At 36.0% G+C, this 14201-nt stretch overlaps 1 long non-coding RNA gene across 1 annotated transcript; it reads right to left on the bottom strand.

Annotated features, from left to right (window-relative positions):
* LOC110398051 lies at window positions 347–13778 on the bottom strand. The gene is made up of 4 exons (XR_002438160.1): window positions 13311–13778; window positions 7540–7606; window positions 1539–1742; window positions 347–1177 (listed from the first exon to the last, which is right to left on the bottom strand). It is a non-coding gene; the product is annotated as an uncharacterized LOC110398051 (long non-coding RNA).

The following is a 14201-nucleotide window of genomic DNA, read 5'->3' as shown; positions in this document are numbered from 1 at the left end:
TAACAAATACACAAAGGTTACAAAGCCAGGAGCAAGACATTAATTTGTCCTATACTCAGGTTCTCAACCAGAAATACCTACTGTATTTTACATTCTCCTAAATGCCTGAATATAATTTGTATTCTAGAACCAATTATTGCCAAGATATTATTGCCTTTAAATATATCACCTTATTCTCTTTTATTAGGAAAAGTAAAATTTAAATAGATAGCTAATGTCCTGCACATTGTGCTTTAAATATTTTTAAAATCCTTGTTGGAACTTGTTTGAGCCTTGAAATCAAAGTGAATCTTCCTGGGTTTGTATCAGTATCAGAATGGTAAATGGTCATTTAAAATAAGCCTACTCTAAAGGCTGGAGACCTTTCCACAGATAACTCGGGTGGAAGGGATGTTAAAACTCAAAACTGTCCTGACAAAATCTTCAGATCCAAGTCTCCCTCAAACTCCTATCTCTGTGACGAGATATTAATCGCTGTGAAGTGAAGGGTGCAGATGCAAGCATTGCAGTTGGAGGCTGTCAATGGAATAAAAGTGAGGTTGCTTGGTTTCTGAAAAGATTTAGGTTTTATTGGCAGCTTCTTCTATACATTCATTTGTATGCACAATAGAATTTATTCTAGACTTACCTAGGGGACCTACATTTTGAAATTCATACCAAGCTGTCACCATGAGGTAGCACATGGTGAAGTTTTTAAATACTTCATATTGCAATGAATGTAACGATGAGCAGAGATCGTTTCTACATTACAAAAGGTAGGAAGATCATGCAGTAGAATACTAAAAAATCTTGTATAAATTAAATTAAATTTTATCATTTGTGCAAGACACCTCCTATTTAGGTGAGCAATCTTATCCCATCATGAAAGTTATATTTCTGCCATTCTGTAACAAATGTGTTCATGTGTTGGAATTAAGACATATCCTTCTGCTCTATATTTACATGTATACTCTCTGCTCATTTTTTTCTTTTGCAGAGAAAACTACAAATGAGTTTTTGTGGATTGGCTGATTCTATAAGACCTGAGACTACTTTATTCTTTCAGTCTGTATCCTCATTAGGACACTGCAGGGAGCTGTCATACATTGCTCTTTAAAAGTAACTTCTTGAAAACTTCTGAAAGTTCCATTCTTCTTTAGCTCACTTCTAATTTCAGATCTTGTCCATTCAGATATTTCTGAAAGACAAAAGAAGTCACAATGGTTAACTGTTTGAATATTATTAAGATTACTACTTAGCAATCTCACAATTTGGTAAGCATGTTTTATAGAGAACCTACACAAACCAATGCCATGGGAATTCCTGTTCTCAGAAGGAACCTCTCAAATGGTCAAGAATTCCTTCCTTCTGTAATAACAAAATAGTTAAATTTCATCAGAGTAAACTGGGGACTGGGGATGTCAAGAACCTGTACAGAGCCATGTCATGAAAAAAAATGGAACAGTGTTCACAGTAGTCAAGCTATTGGCATTTCTTCTGCTGGTAGGCTTTTGGTAGATAAGACAGATATTTTAATTAGCATTATAGCTGTAACCTACCTAGCATTAGAGAAGAAATCAGCATACACTGATTATGGATCCCCAAAAGAAACTTCCTAGGTGGTGTAACCTTGAAAAATCCTTATTCCTGAGAGTGAGAATTGGGCCTGGTTTGGTTTCCTTAGTTCACAATCAGAAGGGGATTGCTTTGGTCTCTCCAGCTCGGCCAGTACAAACACAGCATGGCCCTTGTTGTGAGGATACCTTTGGAAAATACAGAGAACAACACATTTCAGTTCAGTGTAATCACATTACATCTGACCTTGAGTATGGCCTTCAATCACAATTTTTAGATACATTTTTTAATTGGAAACATCTTTCACTAGCATGTTTATTGGTGACTATTTTAGCCTGTCAGTTTTCACATTTTTCTACATAGATTAGTATGAAATGTGAATAAAACAATTATTTTGTAACCAATAGTATGCTTGCAGATTTTTTTATTGCTATATGTTATTGATCCATACATTGAACTTCTATCTTTAGCAAATAATGTGTCTATATTTTAGGACTACTTATATAATATTGGTGTCAATTAAAGGCACCATTGAGATGGAATGCACATTTAGTGATATTTAATTACCTCTAATACTTTGTTTTGTTATTAACACATTTAGTATTCTTAACTCTGCCTTACTTTAAGTTCAGATATGTGGGATAATTCTAGAAATAGTACAATGGATAAGAGCAGCAATCAACCTTTATTGATTTTGTCCTGTTTAATAAAAGGGAAAACAGACTCATCTAAATGATTTCGTTAGAGAGACTCAGTGTGAATAATTCTGTTCTCTTCAGTTAGTACTGCCAGCTCTTCATAAAGGAGAGGGCAATTTTCCTTGTAATTCTGCTACGGGGAAGAATATGGTCTGAGCAGTTCATAAGCTGAGGGATATTACATTGGAGTATCTGAGGAAAATAAGGAGTGGAAAGAGTTCAGCTTCATCTAATAAAGAAAAGAAGGGTGAAATTCCCAGTATTTTTTAGCCATGAAAGAAAAATCTGTGGGTTTCCCCATTCCTCCTTGTATCACTAACACTGAATCAACTTTGATATTTTGTGTTTATGCCATGCAGATTTGGGTCCTTTTCTATGAAGTCTTGCCAATCCAAAACTGACACGTAGAGAGTAGTGGAATTGCATCTCTCATTTGCATTGCTACTCTTATCTGAGTTTCAGAAGCTCAGGTTATATTAATTGCTAAGAGTTCTATGAAAATATTTCATCAGTGCTGGTTCAGGTTAATCTGACAAGGCTGCTGTTACTTCAGCTGAATCATATTCAGGTAATGCAGCTTTACGTGCAGCAGATGGTCTGAGCTAAAGATATTGCATTAGCTTGGGAAGATTACAAAATATTTAATAACCCATGTACACACTATTCCAGGAGATAGTATTCCCCCAAGGGAATATCGAGCTGCTTATTTTAACTATGGAATAAAGGCAGTGGTGACCCTTTGCTTAATTCATTGATATGGACAAATAGGTGCAAGTAGTTCAAGGATGAGGAGGTAACCATGATATCTTTTGTAGCAAATGTGGCAGATTAGGAAGCATGCACAGCATCAATAGGTCTCTCTGGGGATACTTTGATGACAGAATACTCCAAATTCCATGAGGGCCATTGCAGCCATTATATCTATAATGCACATTTTAATAGCTACTTAATTACACATTTATTTAATTCAGTGAGTATTTAACCGTCTATTGAGTAATTAACTATTTGCTTGAGAGATCATAATGCTTCCACTAATGTGGTAAATAGGTGATACGGGAGCTTTTGCAAGTGCATGTTAGAGGTTATGTATATAAATACCTTTCTCATATACATATATGTTGGGAATTAAGCAGAAAGGAGACGTAGATGCAGAATGCTCTGAGAAATGGTGCTAGTTTATGGTGCTGGGCTCTAACTTGTGACCTGATAAATTAATTTGAGTGCAGAAGTGTTCCTAGCAGCCTGCAGGTGGCATGAGGTTGGAAGGCTGAGCCCCTGGAGATGGCTGAGGGCCATCTGAGTTCAGAGAAGCTGGGCTTTCTCGTGGCTGATGGATTTTTGTGTCTACTCTGCTCTTTGGACAGCACAAATGCATCTGCTTCTTGTGGGACCTTTGCCTCTGTTCTTTATCAGTGTTGCTCTGTAGCAATTTAAAAATTTAAAAAATGGCAGGAATGATAAATAGGACACACTTTTTTCCTAACATTTGGAATACAAAAGCAAGTGTTTACATTAAGAAAAAGAGACTGATCTGTGAAGTGGAAAATTATTTCAGTGCGGTTTTAATACAGTATTTCACTTTGCCTTAGAAAAGTACCCTCTTCCTTTTTTTGCAGCTTACTTTGCAGAAATGTCCTTTTTAATATTCAGCAAAAAGTCAGTTACTTCAGTGGGAAGTTAGTTCTATCTTCCTTCTTATCAAAAAGCTGCATCATTCTCCTAAAATTACTTGACTAGCGCTGTTGTGGCTAAATTACAGCATAAGAAGCTTCAAAGAAAGAAACAAGCATTCATAAACCGGAGCATGACCACATTTATGTGACTGTATTAAGAGATTTTTGTTTAGAACTTACTTTTAATTCCCTATGGTGAATTCCCTAGCATAGATATCATCGCCTGGTGTCTTGTTTTCACAAGGTTGAATTTGCACCACTTGTGAGGGGAAAAAAACAATGTTTCTTAATAGATGCTATTGCTTGTTTATACTTCATTTGGCTAACCAACCAGCAGGAAAGGTGAAGTTGAAAAGATTTTTTTTTTTTTACTTCAGTCTCTGCATGATAATAGTTTATCGAAAATGGTAGATCATAAAAAGAAATGAACACAACAGTATGAAGATGTAGCACAGAAAAAGAAACTAAAATTACTGTTAGCAATGTGAGACATAGAACATTGTTTTCTTATTTTTCTTTGGTTCACTAAGGAAGCTCTGAAGCAGTAATAGAACAGAATGCTTGAGTTATATGACAGCACTGTAGAACTTGCATATTGAAATTTTGGCTGATCAAAACAGTGGTCCTTCCATCTTCTTTCCTGAGTTAGAGAGAGGTATTACTTAAAGCGCTTCTTGTTTCTGATAATTGTGATAAGTCCCTGCCCAGTTTAGCTTCTCTGTTTATATTCTGATTGTACATAGTTCACTACTGCTGCAGCCTGGCCTGCCAAGGCCTGATACGCTCTTAAGCACAACTGATCTAGACTTTGCCAGGAAAGACTACGCTTTTTGCCAGAATCATTTTGACAGTTGTCAAAGTTGGTCCAGCACCATGGTTTTCTTGAACTTTCCATTTTCATATTAATTGTTAAATATTTTATGCTGTCCCCAAAATCAAAATAGTCAATGTGTTGGAGAATAACTTTTACAGAGTAATGGTCATCATTATGCTGTCTGGAACAATGTTCGCTGAAGACATAGCTTAAATGTCCCATTTTCCTCACCTCCAACACCTGTATAATTGATAGAATCCACTTAAATAATTCTTTTATTTGTTAAAAGTTCCCATACATCAAAGAATACAGGAACGTTTCTGTGCTTTATCTCACTTAATAGCATATTTGTGCGTGTAGCCTTCACACCAATCTGGTGTTTTATTTCATTCTAAAAAGAATGTTCATTACTGAAATGCCAAAATTTTCACTGCAGTAACTCCAATGAAAGGCATTTCAAGCTGTTTTAGGGAGAGAAAATGGGAAATTAAGAAATATGATAGGGTTGAGCATTATCTTTATTTCACTGACAAGGAAGCCTCTAATATTCAGCTACAGTCATAAAATGGGATGTGGAAGATGCTTCATGAATAAAAGATACAAAAGCATTCACTTGAATTTGAATGTTAAGCTTTTTTATCATGGCTGTGTTTTGCATTTGATATAACAGCAACTACTATACAATTATTATAATGCAGTTATGACATCACATTATAAAGTACAGTAGCAAATGTGGAATGAACGAAAAACTGAGGCTTTAATTATAGGTTAAGGTTCAGACAGTTGATATTTCTACTTTTTTAACAGTCATTCTTTAACATGAGAAGTCATATGTTTTCTTTGAAGCTGTTCACAGAAAATTCGAAGGTTCATTAAACAGAATGGAATATTTTGCCAAGCAGTAATTCTGAAATAATTAGCTAAAATGATACCAGGTTAATAGGACTGATTTCTGAGATGCATTTTCAAAGCACAGTACAGTGCATTGCAGTGTGTTTTCATGGCACTGTATAGTGCTATATAAAGCGATTTACTGGATGCTGGCGGTACTCTGTTATTATGGTGCTGCAGCTAATGCTAAAACTTTCTGATGTCTTTTCGCTAACAGTTTCATTTTATTACTGCTGCTTCCACAACTATGTAGGGAACTTCCTTCCTGTGTACCAGGATGCAACAGGTACAGCTTCAGGAAGACATTACCACTTTGTCCAATGATTTTAAGGAATCCACTGACACAGCAAAGTTCCTGGTAGATTTTCAGAAGAGATGATGCAATTTATATAAGCAACAAGACCTTTCCTGCCAAAACTCGGCTTTCACAAAGACTTAAGTGAAACAAAACCTCCTGCACCATGTAGAAGTGATAGTACAGAGTGGAACTGGCACATTATGAGAACTGTTTGGAGGGACTGCCTTATAGCTAAAAGGAGAGAGAAATGACCATGTGGGATAAATACATGCAAATATGATTCTTAAAGGTACTAACTTATAACTCCCAGTGATACTAGTATAGAACACTTTGAGATAGTTTGAGGAAAATGGCAAAAAATTATAGAAGCTCTGTGTGGAAGCTCTGTGCTTTGGCATATTTAGGAGAAAGGAGACTTTCTCTGAGAAGAAAAAGCCCCTGGATCCAAAGCCACACAAATTTCTGTGGTGATGCAAGGCAGATAGCGCCAGCGATGGAATATGCCTTTCCAATTTGATGCTGAAAAAAATTTGTAATCTGCATTTATAGTGACACCCAACAGGCAGAGTTAAAAATCTGAATAAGCCAACTTCTGGAAGAATGTGGAAACAGAAATTATTAGACAGTAAGAAATTACATGATTAGATTTATCTGCCAAGTCTCATCACTTCTGTCTGCACGTGAGAGTCATAGCAAAGATTTTTATTCTATTTCTCTTCGCACTTCTGCTTACTCTTAGCTTAAAGGTCAACAATAACATCTTCTGTCCAAAGCTAAGGTTAAAATGCACAGTATCATGCAAGTATATTCTATCTGTCTACCAGTATCATACCAGTATTAATATTACACAACATTATATGTATACTCTATTGCATATATGCAGTATATTTTCCTCCTGAAAACACTTGCTCTGATCTACAAGAGTTTAGTCTTTACCACAGAGCTTCTGACAGTGTGTTTTTGCCAAAGACAATTCCAAGAAAAAATTAGACATATGGTAATAACAAATGATCAATTCATTATCAGTTTGGTTTCAGTAAATGCTCAGAAATCTGAGTGTTTACCAAAACAGAATTAGGCAGAAAAATACGTGGACTGGAAATTTTCCCCTAGTGAACTGGGTCAGAGGCTTTAAATCTTAACACTGATCTTTTATTTTCAGCACTTAAATAATAATCAGTCTGTGTATTGGTTTTCACTCTTCCTACTGAACTTTGAGCAAATTACCCTTCTGTTCTCTACACCTCATCTATTTTAAAATAGGTAATGTATGCTTTGCTTCATGGCATCATTGTTAAAGAGAAATATTCTAAAAGTGAAGAAAAATAGAACAGTTTTGTAGAAGTGGGCATTTAGCTCTGACTTGATATGAATTCCTGTGAGAAGTTTAGGTCAAGTGTTACTACAGGTTTTCAAATTCTAGCTTTTCAAAGACTCAGACCTTGTAGAGTGAACTAAAAAAAAAGAGAGAAAATAAATCAAGGAGCTTCTGTTTAAACCTTGTAAGAACCTATGGTTTATTCATGACTGACACTTATTTAAACCAAAATAGCTCATTTATCCAATATGTTTAGTGAACACCAATCTAGTAATTGTAAAATGTTCCGCTACCTTCTTGTACCTTACTTGTACTTGATGAGGCTGTATATCCAGGTACTTGCAATATGCACTGGCGTCTCTGCAAATCAGAATTTAAGATCTGATCAGGGATTTTCCCTTTATAATATTAAAAACTGCACATATAAAATATGCTACATCTGTGTATGTATGTGTGTATATGTATGTGTATATATATGTATTAACATATTTTGCAGCATAAGGGAGAAAGCAAACATCAGGTCAATACAATTTTTCATTCTCTATGAAGGGAATTGATAATAAAGAATAAAACCAAAACATGTTGAAACAGTCTTACATAAGGAAATCAAAGGAATTAAGTTGAGAACAAGATAAAGTTATCAACAAACTGAATTTATCAGTTGGTCTCCTATGTATAGCAAAATGTAGATAATGAGTGAGATGAAGAAGGCAGGTAAATTTGTATCCCAGTTCTCACTCTAACGTATCTCTAGAAAATAAAATGGTGATATCATTAATAACCACCGTTGTTTCTTTTTGGCTTTGAGGGATTTAGTTGGCCTGATAGCATCAACAAGCCTACAGTTGATCACAGGGAAAGAATCAATTCATTACTGGAATTGGAATCAGCCTTAGAAAGCTCTGTTAGCTTTTATAGTCAGAAACAAAATAACCAATGCAACAGATGTGTCCCCTGATGAAAAAATGAGATACTGATGTCAGAAATAGAATTTTAGAGAGTAATTAAATTCTAACATTAAGGAAATGATTATAAAAGCCCGTGTATGGTTTTTTTTTTTCCTTCTGCTAGCATGGATTTTCAATGCAGAGGCCAAATGTGGTATTTCAGATTCAGTTTGAAATATGTATATGTTTTAAACTGAACTGTTGAAGATTTTCATATTTGTCATGCCAGTTGTGTACAATGTCTAGTTCTCATGGAAATTAGATTCTGCTCACATTTCAGGTAACAAGACCATGTGAATAGTTGTGAATGTTATCTATCATAAGGAAAAAACATTACAGTCTTTTTCTTTTCATGGTATTGAAGATATTTAATTAGGATGTGAGTCAAAGTAATGTCAGTACAAATTAAGTTGCTATATATCAGACAATCTTACTGCATAATAGACGATCAGACTAATTTAGAAAATAATTATAAATGTTATCTGTTCTTGCTCTTGGACCTTAAAAAGACCCAATCATTGATCACTTTCAAACTTCCTTCATTTTTAAATGTACTTCAGTTTTAACTGTATTTGGCTAACAAGAGATTGCTGCACAAGCACTCAGTTCATTGAAAATAAGTGAAATTGTCACTTTTTGTAGTATAATTAAATTAATTCTCATTGTTTTCCTGTGTTTCTTATTAATTTGTGGCTCAGGGCAACAAATGATTTGAGGGAAAAATGCAAATGAAGTTGATATTCAAAGCAATCACACATGATTTTTACTACGAACTTAAGTTAGCATAAAAGATAAAATACAAAAATAGCATATTTCTGGGATAGATAGCATTTCCGGATGATTCATTTTCTGTTATATGTCAACAAACATCTGATAATATTCTCAGTAGGGTTCTTTTAGCCTTCCTGGAGAAACATAACTGGGGATTTTCATGCATTATATTAGTACTGAGTCTTTGCCATAACAGGTTGTGTTTACCTTTCAACAGATGAGGTTTTGTGCTGTAACAACTCTGTCCCTAAACAAATTTAATTTGGTTTTAAAAGCAAAATTCAGTGCTGTAATTTGCGATTCAAAATCATAGTGTGTAGTCTGTATTATCAGGCCTATTGAAGGACCTGCTGGAAGTTCACACAAATTATTGTTACGAATATAAACAAAAACAGGGAACTTCTCCACTAATAAATGATAATAGCACTCTGGATTAGAGACTAGTAATTTTATGTAGAGCTATACAATAACATAAGTGTTATCCTTCTGGAGCAGCAAGTGCACATTTGACATGTGAGGAGAACCTATCTTCTTGCTGGGCAACTAAAGTGCCAGAAGCTTAGGGCTGCTGGAGGAACAATAGTGCAGACAACCTTCTAGAAGACGGAGACAAAAACCAAGTTGTATGCTTATTATAGGTCATGCCAAAGTGCAGACATTGACAAAAAAAAGTCAGGGCGTCAGGTAGATCAAATATTCTTACATCTATCAAACACTATTTTTTCTTCTTTTTTGTTTTGGTGTCTCATCCTCAGTGAAAATGTGTTATGGAAAGGTTCCAGCAGCCTTCAAGACTAACACTTTGAGCTGTGAGGGATAAGTGAAAAATATGATATCTTCAGGGCTGACACTTCCAAATGCTTCTTTCTAAATAGGCTGCATTGAAACTGACCTTTAAAATCTTTACATTAACTGCTGGGAAAAAAAATTGTCAGTTTACACAGGTCTGTTTTAGTGAGATACGTGACAAAGCCTATTTTGTATATATGATTAACACATCAATGTGTTTGAAAAAATAATTATTACATTCAATTACTGTCAGCCTGAAAAGAGACAAAAAAAATGTTTCACACTGCTTTTTGTACCCTTTACTTTTTGTGTGAAATACCTAGTTTTGGTGTCTGACCTAGATCAGTAATTTCATTTTGAGAAATATATAAAGAGTCAATATAAGATTTTTTTTGTGATTTTTCTACTGCATGCAGTTTTTATGAATGAAGAAGCACTTTGGGTTTCTTGGGGGGTAGGGTGGGAGTTGAAAGAAATTTTGCTTTTATTTGTCTCTAACAAGACAGATTGCCTATTACCAATAAAACACTGAAAAGGTTTAAGAGAAGCTGGATTTTAAGACAACCATGTTAAGATGAAATGGCAAGGGATTTGCAGGCATAGTTCAGTCACACAGTTTTAGATTTACAAGTATAAGAATTTCTTGTGAAGTGATAAGCAATTACCAAGTTGGACAGTGATCAATGAATCATATAATCACAGAATGACTTAGGTTGGAAGGGACCTTTAAAATCATCTAGTTCCAAACCTCTGCTGTGGGCTGGTTGTTACTCACTACATCAGACTACCCAGGGTCCCATCCAGCCTGGCATTGAACACTTCCAGGGATGTGGCATCCACAGCTTCTCTGAACAACCTCTTCCAGTGCTTCACCATCCTCTGAGTAAAGAGTTTCCCCTTTACATCTAACCTAAATTTCATCTCTTTCAATTTAAAGCCATTCTCCCTCATCCTTTCACTATCAGACTGTGTAAAAAGTTTAGTTCCAGTTTAAGTACTGGAAGGCTGCAATGAGGTCTTCTCAGAGCCTTCTCTTACCCAGGCCACCAGATTGGTGAAGCATGATCTGCCCTTGGTGAAGCTGTGCTGGCTTTCTCAGGTCACCTCCTCATCTTGCATGTTTCTTTACATCTCTTCCAGGAAGATCTGTTCTATGATCTTCTCAGGCACAACCATGAGACTCTCTGGCCTGTAGTTCCCTGGATATTCCTTTCTCCCTTTCTTAAAAGTGAGAGTGATGTTTCCCTTTTTCCAGTCACCAGGAACTTTGTCTGACAGCTATTATGTTTCAAATATGATGGAGAGTGGTTTGGCACTTGTGAGATATGCTATGTAAAGAGAAAATAGTTGGAAATGTATTCACCTCTCATTTCTGAGCTGAGCTAATGTTATTAGTGTATCTAACAACATAAACTCAGTGCTCTTCTCAGTATTGATTTGCTGTTTGAAAATGGAGTTAATTGAATCTAATCAGAATGTAGGAGCCTGAGGTGGGTGAAATCTGGACATCACTGCAGTCAGTGGATGCTTTACAATTTCTCTGTGTATGTCACAAATCTGTCTCTTTTCGTAGCTTGAGAATCCACTAGAAAGCACATCATGTACCCAAACAGAGGGGACCAAAGACCAGCTATGTTCAATAAACTGGGGCCACTTTTTTGGTACTGAAATGGAATGGAGCAGATACGTCACTCTTGGGTGTGGTGTAATATACTTCTCTTGCAGTCACAGTGTATTTTGTCAAGCCACATGGTTTGTACTTGTGCCCAATGTATAGAGGATACTTCAACATTTCTGGTACTTCTAATATTTGATTATTTTTTTTAAAAATGGAGTGGGAATGGGATACATTTGTAAATTTGAATGGAAGGCTATGAAATCAGAGTAAGAAAATGCAATCTCCTTGGAAATTAAGTATTTTTCAAGCAGTGGAGTTCTTATTCCAGCTATAGAATTGCAGTTATGTTCCTGTTCCACTCCATCAGTTAAAGATTCAGCTTTAATTTTTTCTTTTTTTTTAGTCTATAGTCATTAAACTAAGATTCCAGTGACTGCACAGACATTTTCATTGAGGAAATCACTTTTCTGAAGATTGAGATTTTGAATGATTTCCTTAAACTAACAGAGACAATTGAAGTCTCAGTTTCTGTGTGCAAGCAGATCTCTGGTATCAGCCTTTGGCTAACAAAATTTATCAATGTCTTTATTTCTTCATGATCATATAGATCAAAGTTTGGTTGGGAATAGGTTTGTAAAGGAGAACAAAAGCTGTCTTTGTGATGGGCAGTACTGCAGCAGAACTCACTGTTTAGACTTGCTGGGTGTATACTGGAATGAATGCATATACCCAGTAGACCTTCTTTTAAACAAAAAAGAAGTGAGGAGAAATAAAGGAAAAGAGTAAGAACTTTGAAGTAAGAACTGGTTTATTATGATTTATTTTATTATGATTTAACTAGTTTATATGACTGCTTTGTTTGCTGTTTTTTTTTTTTTGTTTCTTTTTTCATTTTGTACTCAGAAAAGCTACATTTTAGAACTCATGACTAAAGGACATGTAATCACAGGGATTTTCTTGAGTATGTAATAGAATTTCTACAGAAAAGGAAGCAGGAGCAAGTGGTAAGGATCAATCAGAATGGCATAGTGGTTCCAAAATTCATCTTCTGGAAATAGAATCATTAAGGTTGGAAAAGGCCACTAAGATCATCTAGTCCAAACATCACCCTATCGCCACCACACCACTAAACCATGTCACTCAGTGCCACTTCTACCCTTTTCTTGAAAACCTCCAGGGACAGTGACTCCACTGCCTCCCTGGGCAGCCTGTTCCAATAATTCACCACTCTTTCTGAGAAGAAAAATTTCCAAATATCCAACCTGAACCACCCCTGGTGCAACTTAAAGCCATTATCTCTTGTCCTATCACTAGTTACCTGGGAGAAGAGGCTCTGTCTTTTTTAGACCATCTAATAGTTCTTAGATATAGTTTAAGCTCTCATATGGTCTTTTCAAAAATTTACTTTTTAATTGTTATTAACTGAAGACAGAGAACTGTTACTGGTCAGTAGTCAAGGCATCAAATTGTTATCGGTCTCTTACACATCAGTTTGAGAACTTTTACAATCAGGTTGTTGCTGACTGTGTCTCCAGTGTAGAAAGTTTTCATGTAAATCAGCACTAAGAAAAATCTCAACTTTTATGATTCCAAACAAAGCTAACACAAAAATCGTATCCTTTCTCGCATCTCCCAAATTCCTTTTCACCAAAGCCACATTTATTTCTGTTACCCAAAGTGTAACCAACACACATGTTGGGATAGAACACAAGATTAGTCACTGGCATAGTGAATACATTGTGGAGTTTTATCCAGAATCCTGTGTAAGGGATCTTTTCCAAACTAAGATATGGAATCTAAATCAATATGAATATCTCAGTCCACAAATATTATGAAATTTGCAGAGGCTCTGGAATTTGGAACAGCAGAAAAAATACTTAATTTCCTTGTAATCTGTTATGTAGGCATAGAAGAACTTTTGATTTTGTAAAACACTTACTAGCTCACTATTTGCAGATCTCCTCCACATCACGCCCTTGCCCCAGGCAGGCTTCACTTCTTCTTGTATTTAAATCAGCAGGCACTGCTGGCTTCTCTGCGGCAGGACCTTCTGGAACCAGCTGGAACCTTCCAGAGCCAGATGTGTCCTCACAGGCCGCCCCGCCCTCTCCTCACAGAGATTCTGTAGCCCTGCTGCGAAGTCACAAACCACAAATAATTGGACAAGATCAATCATTTAGCTACTTCAGAATTACTTGGGAGGCCCTGACATGCAGCCCTCTCACCGTGCCAGGTGCTGTGCAGGTCAGCCTCATCTTGCAGCAACTCAGAGTTGTTTGCAAGGCTCTTCACTTTCTTCAGAATTTGTCCGAGGCCTGAGTAGCACATTCTGCTTCAGGATTTATAGCACTGCAGTCTCTCCTACTCATTCTTGGCAATCAAAGCTAAAGACTACATGGAGTATTTGACGTAACGGTATGTAATGAAACTCAAGGCTTCTTTTGTCTGTTTTATCTAGTAATTCAGAACATCATTTTAAATAGCAGGGAAGAAGTGAGGACTATGCACCAGAAGGACTATGCAGCAGTTCAACAGCTTTTAGGCTTATCTTTCTTGCCACAGGGTGCCACCGTTGTTCCAGCAGATCAAAATTGCTACAGAAAATGGGTCACCTGAAGATTAATGTAAATATAAACTACTTTAGTCTATCTTTCAAGCTGGTATTTATGCATTTATATATTATAATCACAATAATCCCAAAGAAATAATTTGCTACCTTTGAAGAGCTCTAAAAGATGTGTAATCTATTTAAATTAAGCAGTCCTCAGAGAGTTTAACAGTTCTCAGAAGTCTGTCTCCATACTTCCTAGCTTCTATCACATTCTCCTGA

This window comes from Numida meleagris, chromosome 4 (genome assembly GCF_002078875.1).
Source record: "Numida meleagris isolate 19003 breed g44 Domestic line chromosome 4, NumMel1.0, whole genome shotgun sequence".
In the NCBI taxonomy this organism is placed as follows: domain Eukaryota; kingdom Metazoa; phylum Chordata; class Aves; order Galliformes; family Numididae; genus Numida; species Numida meleagris.
This window is presented reverse-complemented; position numbering and strand designations above follow the sequence as displayed.